We start from the raw sequence: 9,193 nt of genomic DNA, 5'->3' as shown, positions 1-9,193 counted from the left end.
TTCCGTCTTTTAGTTGTATTTTTGAAGTGGTTGTGCGAGGCAGCAATCTCCAGTGTTTACCTATGCCGCCATCTTGGTTTCTCCTATCAGCCCTTTACCACAAGTGACATCCTGAATTGACAACATCACACCCCAGCTTATTCTGAAAAACCTCAGGCCATGACAGACCTCCTAGAAATGATCTTCCAGACCCAGAAGCTCACCTGGGTGGACTGCAAACAGCTCCTTTACACGTTCGTTAACACTGAGGAGCACATGAGAATAGTAACAGAGGCTCAGAAGTGGCTCCAGACCCAGGCCCCGGCAGGGATATTAGATACAGACAGATGGGCCAGGGAGGCCCTCCCAGATGAGGAAGTTGATTGGAACCCAAACTCAGAAGACAGAAGGGCCAGGCTAGAAAGATATCAGCTGGCCTTCCTCCAGGGGGTCAGGGCCGGAGCCAAGAAGCACACCAACATGGCTAAAATCTCTGAGGTCTTCCAGAGGCCTGATGAAAGTCCAGCGGCTTTCTATGAGAGACTGTGTGAGGCATAGCAGATCTACACCCCCTTAAACCTGAGGCTCTGGAGAATCAAACTACGGTAAATGCAGCTTTTGCAGGTCAACCCCAGCCTGACGTAAGGAGAACGCTACAGAAGCCAGAAGGATTTGCAGGAAAAAACGCTACTGAGCTGCTTAGAGATAGCAAACAAGGTTTTCATCAACTGAGATAGTGCAGCAAGGAAGGAGGCAGAAAGGACAATACAAAGAAGGGCCAATATAATAGCAGCGGCTTTTAGAGGCTCAGGCTCCCAGACAGATCAGAAAGGGAAGCAAGAATACAGACCAGGGGGAAAAGGAAGAGCGAGCCTGAGATGAGACCAGTATGCGTATTGTAAGGAAACAGGACACTGGAAGAATGAATGTCCCAAATGGCCAGGTAAGAAAACTGGGCCCCCTTTTCCACCCAGTTGCTATCAACCAGAGCCACCTGAAGCAGATCTCATTGGGCTAGCAATGGCTGATTCCAATTAGTACAGACCAGGCTCTTTTAAGCTGGGCCCCCACGACCCCATGGTCAGAATGAAAATTGGGGGCCAGACTGGAACTTTATGGCTGATATGGGAGCTGAGCACTCAGAAGTCACTCAGAAAGTAGCGTCCCTCTCAGGAAAGGAGGTCACTGTTATTGGAGCTACTGGGAACCAGACCTGTAGACCATTCTGCCGGCCTCGCTGATCCCAACTTGGTGGCCATCAAGTAATTCATGCATTCCTATACTTGTCAGACTGTCCAGTGCCTCTAATGGGTAGAGACCTTTTAGCCAAAATGGGGGCAGATATCACTTTTGCTCAAGATGGCTCAGCACAGCTTCGCCTAGGTAAGGAGACCGCCCCAATGATCCTGTCCTTGGCAGTGGCAAGGAAGGAAGAATAAAGACTTTATACCCCCCAGACAAAGGCCTCACCATTAGAATCTGAATTTGAGGAAGAATTCCCACCGGTCTGGGCAGAAGGGAATCCTCCAGGCCTGGCTAAGGACCATGCCCCAGTACTAATCGACTTAAAGCCTGGGGCACAGCCTGTTAAAGTCTGCCAATATCCAATTCCAAGGGAAGCACACCTAGGATCCAGGTCCACTTAGACCAGCTGCTCCAGTGGGAGCTTCTTACACGATGCAGGTCGCCATGGAACATGCCTCTCTTGTCTGTAAAAAAGCCTGGGACTAATGACTACCGCCCGGTGCAGGACCTGTGGGCTGTTAATGAAGCTGTTAGAACCCTGCAGTCAGTGCTGCCAAATCCCTACACTCTTCTGGAACTCATTCCATCAGAGGTGGAATGGTTTACATGCCTAGATCTGAAAGATGCCTTTGTCTGCCTTAGATTAGCTCCTTCCAGCCAGTCCCTCTTCACCTTTGAATGGCAAAACCCAACTACAGGGGCCAAGGAGCAGTTCACCTGGACCAGACTGCCACACGGGTTCAAGAACTCTCCTACTCTATTTAGTGGAGCGCTAGCATCTGATCTAAGTTCCCAGGACAGGACTTGGGGTGTGTTCTACTCCAACATGTAGACGACCTCCTACTGGCTAGCTCCTCACGAGCTCAGTGCCGGGAAGGAACGTGAGCCCTTCTGAGACTACTAACTGAAACAGGTTATCGGGTGTCTAAGAAAAAGGCACAGAGTTGTCGGGAAGAACTCAAGTATCTAGGCTTCAGATCACCCAAGGGAAATGAAGGCTAGGGACTGAAAGAAAGCAGGCAGTATGTGCCATTCCAGGCCCTTGCACCCGGCGGCAGATTTGGGAATTCTGTCGAATTTGGATCCCAGGGTTTTCAGACCTGGCTAAACCTCTCTATGAAGCTTTAAAAGGGGAAGAGAAGGCACCCATCGACTGGGGTCCCAAGCAGAAGAAACCCTTCATCACCATAAAGACAAAGCTCACTGAGGCCCCAGCACTAGGGCTACCAGATGTGATGCAGGACTTTAATCTCTTCGTTCACGAGAACACTGGGGTAGCCCTAGGACAGTGATGGCGAACCTCTGACACGCGTGTCAGAGGTGACACTCGAACTCATTTTTTGGGTTGATTTTTCTTTGTTAAATGGCATTTAAATATATAAAATAAATATTAAAAATGTAAGTCTTTGTTTTACTATGGTTGGAAATATCCTAAAATTTCTATGTGACTTGGCACCAGAGTTAAGTTAGGGTTTTTCAAAATGCTGACACGCCGAGCTCAAGAGGTTCGTCATCACTGCCCTAGGAGTTCTAACCCAGGAGTTTGGACCGTGGCAAAGCCCAGTAGCCTCTCTCTCCAAGCAGATTGACCCAGTTGCCTCCGGGTGGCTTCTGTGTCTCAGGGCCCTTGCAGCCATGGCATTGTTAGTCAAGGAAGCAGATAAGCTCACCCTGGGACAAAACTTAAATGTAAAAGTACCTCATGCTGTTGTCACCCTGATGGAAGCAAGGGGGCAGCACTGGCCGACTCATGCTCAGATGACTCAGTATCAAGGGCTATTATGTGAGAATCCACGGGTACAATTAGGAGCAGTGAGAGCTCTTAACCCTGCCACCTTTTTACCCATCGCCGAGGGAGCCCTGAGCATGACTGCCTGGAAGTCCTAGAGGAGGTTTACTCCAGCCGGCCAGACCTAACAGACAAACCCCTGCAAAACCCGGAATGAGTATTGTTCACGGACGGCAGTAGCTTCTGGGATGAAGGGAAAAGATGAGCCGGATATGCAATAGTATCAAACTTTGAGACAGTTGAGGCACAGGCCCTGCCTGAAGGATGGTCAGCGCAGAGGGCAGAACTCTGGGCCCAATAAGAGCCCTAGAACTCAGTTAAGAATAAGCGTGCCAACATCTACACTGACTCACGCTATGCCTTTCCTACCCTGCATGTCCATGGGGCCATATATAAGGAAAGGGGCACCTGACAGCCAGAGGAAAAGGAATCAAAATTCAGAATGAGATCTTAAAGTTACTGGAAGCAATCTGGGAGCCCGAGGAAATAGCCGTCATCCACTGCAAAGGTCACCAGAAAGGGGAAGACTCAGTGTCAGAGGGAAACGGACATGCTGACGCTGCAGCCAAGTGGCACCATCACAGACCATGTTGGCCCCCGAATTACCTGAACCTCCAAAATACACTCCTCAGGAAGAGGAACGGGCCCAGCAAGAAGGGGGCAAGAGAACGAAGGAAGGCTGGTGGATACTCCCAGATCATAGGGCCTATGTCCCAGAACAGTTAGCCCATAAGGTCGTCCTCCAGCAGCAGGAACTCACTCATTTCGGAAAGGCTGCCCTAGAAGCTTTGTTAGGCAGATACTACCTGATTGCCTGTCTTCCCTCCTCTGTGTTCAGAACAACGCCAAACAGCATCCTGTGGGACCGATAGGAGTTCAGCGCTGTGGGCAAGCTCCCTTTGAGGACTTAGAGGTAGACTTTACAGAAGTAGGGCCTCGCAGACGAAATAAATACCCACTAGTCTTAGTTTGCACTTTTTCAGGATGGGTCGAGGCATATCCCACTCGCACAGAAAAGGCGAGAGAGGTCACTAAGGCATTGCTGAAGGATATAATTTCATGGTATGGAATGCCTCTGACCATAGGGCTTGATAATGGCCCAGTCTTTGTAGCAGAAATAGTACAACAGGTAGCTAAGGCTTTAGGAATTAAATGGAACCTACATGCACTTACATGCCTCAGAGTTCAGGGAAAGTAGAGCGTATGAATTGGACTCTCAAGCAGGCTATGGCTAAGCTATGCCAAGAGACAACCTTACCCTGGACATATATCTTGCCTCTTGTACTCCTGCAGGTATACTGTGCCCCAAGGGCCAGGGTAGGTTTCCCTCCCTTTGAAATTCTATATGGTAGACCCCCTCCCTTGATTCGGCCAAAGGGAGATTTGGGGGGAAATAGGGAACTTAGGAATCCAGAAGCAATTACAAGGACTTGGAAAAACTGTCTTTGAGGTCCACAGATGGGTTACTGATTGATTACCCATCTCTCTAGGGACAGCAGTACACCCTTATAAACTTGGTGACCAGGTTTGGGTAAAGGATTGGAAAAAGGAACCCCTTAAGCCTACCTGGAAGGGACCCTATCCAGTCATATGAACTCCACAGCTCTCAAGGTTTCAGGACTGAACACCTGGATTCACCACTCCCGGGTGAAAGCAGCCCACCAGCCAAGTGACACCCAGCCTGAGTGGAAGGTGACCTCTGACCAGAAACACCACCTGCAGATCACCCTCAAGAAGACAATGGACATGGCTGATCAACCTGCTCCAAGAAATTCAGAAACAGCCTGTTGAATTCTTCCTTACAATAATCTTTCTTTCTTATCTTCTCTTAAAGGCAATATGCTCTGGTATTTCTGGATAATCATTGTTTTTATCTTTCTAATAATTCTTATTTTGGCTTTTTGTGAGTGCTGCTGGAACCCAAGACTAGTACCAGGAGGCGAACTCAACTGCCCTTGCTGGGACACAGAGCACCATAAAATTACTGCTTCCTACACAGCAAGGAAACAAAGGCCTCATCGTGAACTGTTGGCCTACACCTTGTCATGCCATCCTTGGTTACATCTGCCTTGCAGGAATAGCCATAGTACTACGCTTTGTCCTAGCGGTTCACTGCTGTGGATCCCCCACTAAACAGGAATCCTCTATAATAAAGAGGTAATATGCAAATTGACCATCACTGCAACACACAAGATGGCTGCCCCCATGTAGTCAAAGATGGCCACCCCCATGTGGACACAAGATGGCCACCACAAGATGGCCAGCAGGGGAGGGCAGTTGTGGGCAATCAGGCTAGCAGGGCAGGCAGTTGGGAGGGACCAGGCGCCACAAGATGGCCTTCAGGGGAGGTCAGTTGGGGGCAACTGGACCAGCAGGGGAGGGCAGTTAGGGGGGACCAGGCCTGCAGGGGATGGCAGTTTGGGGGGACCAGGCCTGCAGGAGCGGGCAGTTGGGGACGACCAGGCCAGCAGAGGAAGGCAGTTGGGGGGGACCAGGCCTGTAGAGGAGGGCAGTGGGGGCAACTAGGCATGCAGGGGAGAGTAGTTAGAGGGACCAGGCCTTCAGGGGAGGGCAGTTTCAGGGAACCAGATCTGCAGGGGAGGGCAGTTGGGGGCGACCAGGTCAGCAGGGGAGAGCAGTTAGGGGCGACCAAGCTGGCAAGGGAGGGCAGTTAAGGGTAACCAGGCTGGCAGGGGAGGGCAGTTAGGGGCAATCAAGCTGTCAGGGGAGCAGTTACGTGTTGATCAGCCTGTCAGGGGAGTGGTTAGTGGGTGATCAGGCTTGCAGGCAGAAGTGGTTAGTGGGAATCAGGCAGGCAAGCAGTTTGGAGCCAGCAGCCCTGGATTGTGAGAGGGATCCCAGATTGGAGAGGGTGGAAGCTAAGCTGAGGGACACAACCCCCTCCCGTGCACGAATTTCGTGCACCGGGCCTCTAGTAGAGAGAATAACATGCTACCACTAATAATAATAGCTAGCGCATACTTGCCTCTCTGAGGGGCCACTACCACGTGTCCTTGCTTAGAGGCTCGCTACCCAAATATGCTAGACTGGGTAGTCTACGGGAGAACCCAATCAAGCCATATTTTTGTTAGCTGTACTTATCAGCCTGCAGCATGTTATAACTCCACTACCAAATGCATGTGGGGCGGGGGTGGGGGGATTGTATTGGACGGGAAGAATTAAGCCCAGACAAAAATGGGCAGGACACATCTGTCAAGGAAAGCCAGGCTCAATAACTTGCTGGACCCGCTGCACCCTGCACCCATGTTGGCTACTCTGATGGGGGGTCGGGGGGGGGGTCCAGGACCAAGCCCAGGAGGCAAATATTAAAAAGACTATCAGGCAGCTGTTTGAACATAAAGCACCCAGATTACCTAAACTGAGGACTCAGCCGCAGAAGCGATATGACTTAGACCCCCAGCTTTATCAGCTCCTCAATTCAACCCACCATCTCCTCAATATTACCAACCCTTATTTGGCCAGGGACTGCTGGCTTTGCCTCCCCCCGGGACCACTCCTGTTAATGGCTCCTCCAGGAAACATAACCAAACCAGGGAAGTTAACCTAAGAAATAATAGGACCCGTCACGGCCAATGTGCAGCTAACTAATGTTGCCCCTATTTGCTTCAACAGTTGTGCTCCTATTTGTTTCAGCAATACACAGGGCCAACATCCAACAGGTCACCTCCCAGATGAGCTATGCAACTCTACCCCCAAGGCTGAAAACACCACCTACCCCTGGTGCCCCTGCAGGAACATTCTACGTGTGTGGGACAGCTGCTTTCCTCTGCCTGCCTGAAAACTGGATGGGGGTGTGCACTCCTGCCTATCTAACCCCAGATATGTCTATTACACCCAACAACCAATCCATTGAGACCACCTCCCCCGCCCCCCCGTCGCTTAAAGCAGTGACTAGATATAAGAGGGCTCTGCAAGTAATCCCCCTTCTAATAGCTCAGAATTGCAGGTAGCATAGGAGCCGGGATAGGAAGAATAGCTCACTCTGTCTTCTCTTATCAAGTTTTGACCCAAGAATTTTCAGAAGACATAGAGAAAGTAGCTGAGACTCTAATTGCCTTACAGGATCAAGATGATTCCTTAGCCACAGTAGTACTACAGAATAGAAGAGGATTAGACTAATTAACAGCAGAGAAAGGTGGAATCTGCCTCTTCTTAGAAGAGTGCTGCTTTTCCACCAACCAGTCGGGCATTGTCAGGGATAAGGCAAAGGATCTAATCGAACGAGCAACAAAAAGAAGGCGGGAGCTGTCTGAGTCCTGGACTATTTGAATGGTGAAGGGTAGTGGTGGTGGGGGTTTGGAAATGGCTTCTCCCATTGGCAGGACCACTGTTAATGCTACTCATAGCCGTAACATTAGGACCATGTCTTCTAAATTTCTTAGCTCACTTTATCTCATCTTGCCGAGATGCCTTTACACTTCACATGGTCCTACAAACCAGAATTCCTTACAAACCACTCCGAGAGGAAGAAATGAGATGCTAACACAGTGCTTCTCAACCTGTGGGTCGCGAGCCCATTGGAGGTTGAACAGCCCTTTCACAGGGGTCACCTAAATACATCCTGCATATCAGATATTTACATGACGATTCATAACAGTAGCAAAATTACAGTTATGAAGTAGCAACAAAAATAATTTTAATGTTGGGGATCACCACAACATGAGGAACTGTATTAAAGGGTTGCAGCATTAGGAAGATTGGGAACCACAGTACTAACCCCTTGGTCATCGCCCCTTACCAGCAGGAAGCAGTTTAGAGTGGTCATCGTCCCTGTTCATCATAACATCCCATAGGCGTTGTACCACAATGCTAAGAGAAGCTCGTGGGACGGGAGAGGGAGGCGGGAGGGTGGGCGGTGAGAAGGCTAAAAAAGCTAATTCCAATGTAACCCTGATATTTGGGGGGCTAGCAATCTGAATCATGCCAGCAAGCCCAGTGTCACTATAATTAAGTCACTGCCTCTTTCCCAGAAACTGGTCTAGCAGAACCTGTTACCTAAATGCTCACATTTCACAGAGGCCATAAACTATGAACAGTGCACAGCCCCGGAGGGGGGGGTTCTTAGTGCTGGCACCAGGCCAGACCATTAGATATGGCCTGGAGACCCCCAACACCTGGGGCCTTTTTTGCAAAGCCCCTGAAAAGGACCAGAAGCATAATCCATATTTGAGGGACAAAGACACCAGAAAGATATAAAAGAAGCTCCCTGCATGTTACTTTGCTCAGACTTGGGAAGTTATTCTGGTGAGTCCGCTGGTGTAATAAACAGTGTACCTTTTCTCTAAAGCATTGCTTGGTTTTTCTCTGGTCTTCTGCAACAATCCCCCAAATGCTCTGTAACCCAGAAAATATTTTAAAGTGTTTTAAAATTATTATTTACGGTTATTCACCACCTACACCTGGAGACATTTTATACCAAATGTTCAATAGACCTGTACCTCTCTCCATCTTAGCCCACCCCCCTTTCCCCATTGTTTTCCCTGAGACCTCCCTTCCCAACTCTGAGGCACGGAAACCATCTTTTGTTTGGAGCTCTTGGGAAAAATTTCTGAGCAGGTTCCAAGCTCCTGGTGCTAGTGCCCTCCCTCCTTAGTTGGGCCAGCTGGCCGTCCTCTGGATCAGCCTGGCCCGTGGAGGTCCTTGCTGTCCCCTGGCTGCCTCTGGCCTCCTGTTGTGACTCCTGCAGGCCACGGAGTCCAGGAACACTGGGGCCCCGGGCCTGTGATGCCTTGACTGTTGCCTATCCTTTCTCCTTAGACTGAAAATGGTGTTTGGTATATGCTGCCAGAAGGAGAGGTAAAGTTTGGGTGCACCCTACTACCACGTCCCGAATAACCAGGCAGGGGAACCCCCACTTGGGCCCAAGAGGAAGGGAAAGCAGGGTTCTCTATAACTTTTCCTTGACTGTTACAGTGTCTCTGGGACTCTGAGTTGGGGTGGAGGGCCTGGTCCTGGTAGGTGGGCCATGAGTGTGTGTGTGTGTGTGCGCGCCTGCACACAGGGAGGCATCACTTTAGCCACTGGTTCTCAACCTTCCTAATGCCGCGACCCTTTAATACAGTTCATGTTATGGTGACCCCCAACCATAAAATTATTTTCGTTGCTACTTCATAACTGTAAATTTGTTACTGTTATGAATTGTAAATATCTGATATGTAG

At 49.8% G+C, this 9,193-nt stretch overlaps 1 pseudogene; it reads left to right on the top strand.

Moving 5' to 3' along the window:
• The first annotated feature begins 1,310 nt into the window (after window positions 1-1,310).
• Window positions 1,311-2,093, top strand: LOC107185016 (annotated as a pseudogene).
• The last annotated feature ends 7,100 nt before the right edge of the window (window positions 2,094-9,193 follow it).

Source organism: Myotis davidii, unplaced genomic scaffold (genome assembly GCF_000327345.1).
Source record: "Myotis davidii unplaced genomic scaffold, ASM32734v1 scaffold428, whole genome shotgun sequence".
Classification (NCBI taxonomy): domain Eukaryota; kingdom Metazoa; phylum Chordata; class Mammalia; order Chiroptera; family Vespertilionidae; genus Myotis; species Myotis davidii.
This window is presented reverse-complemented; position numbering and strand designations above follow the sequence as displayed.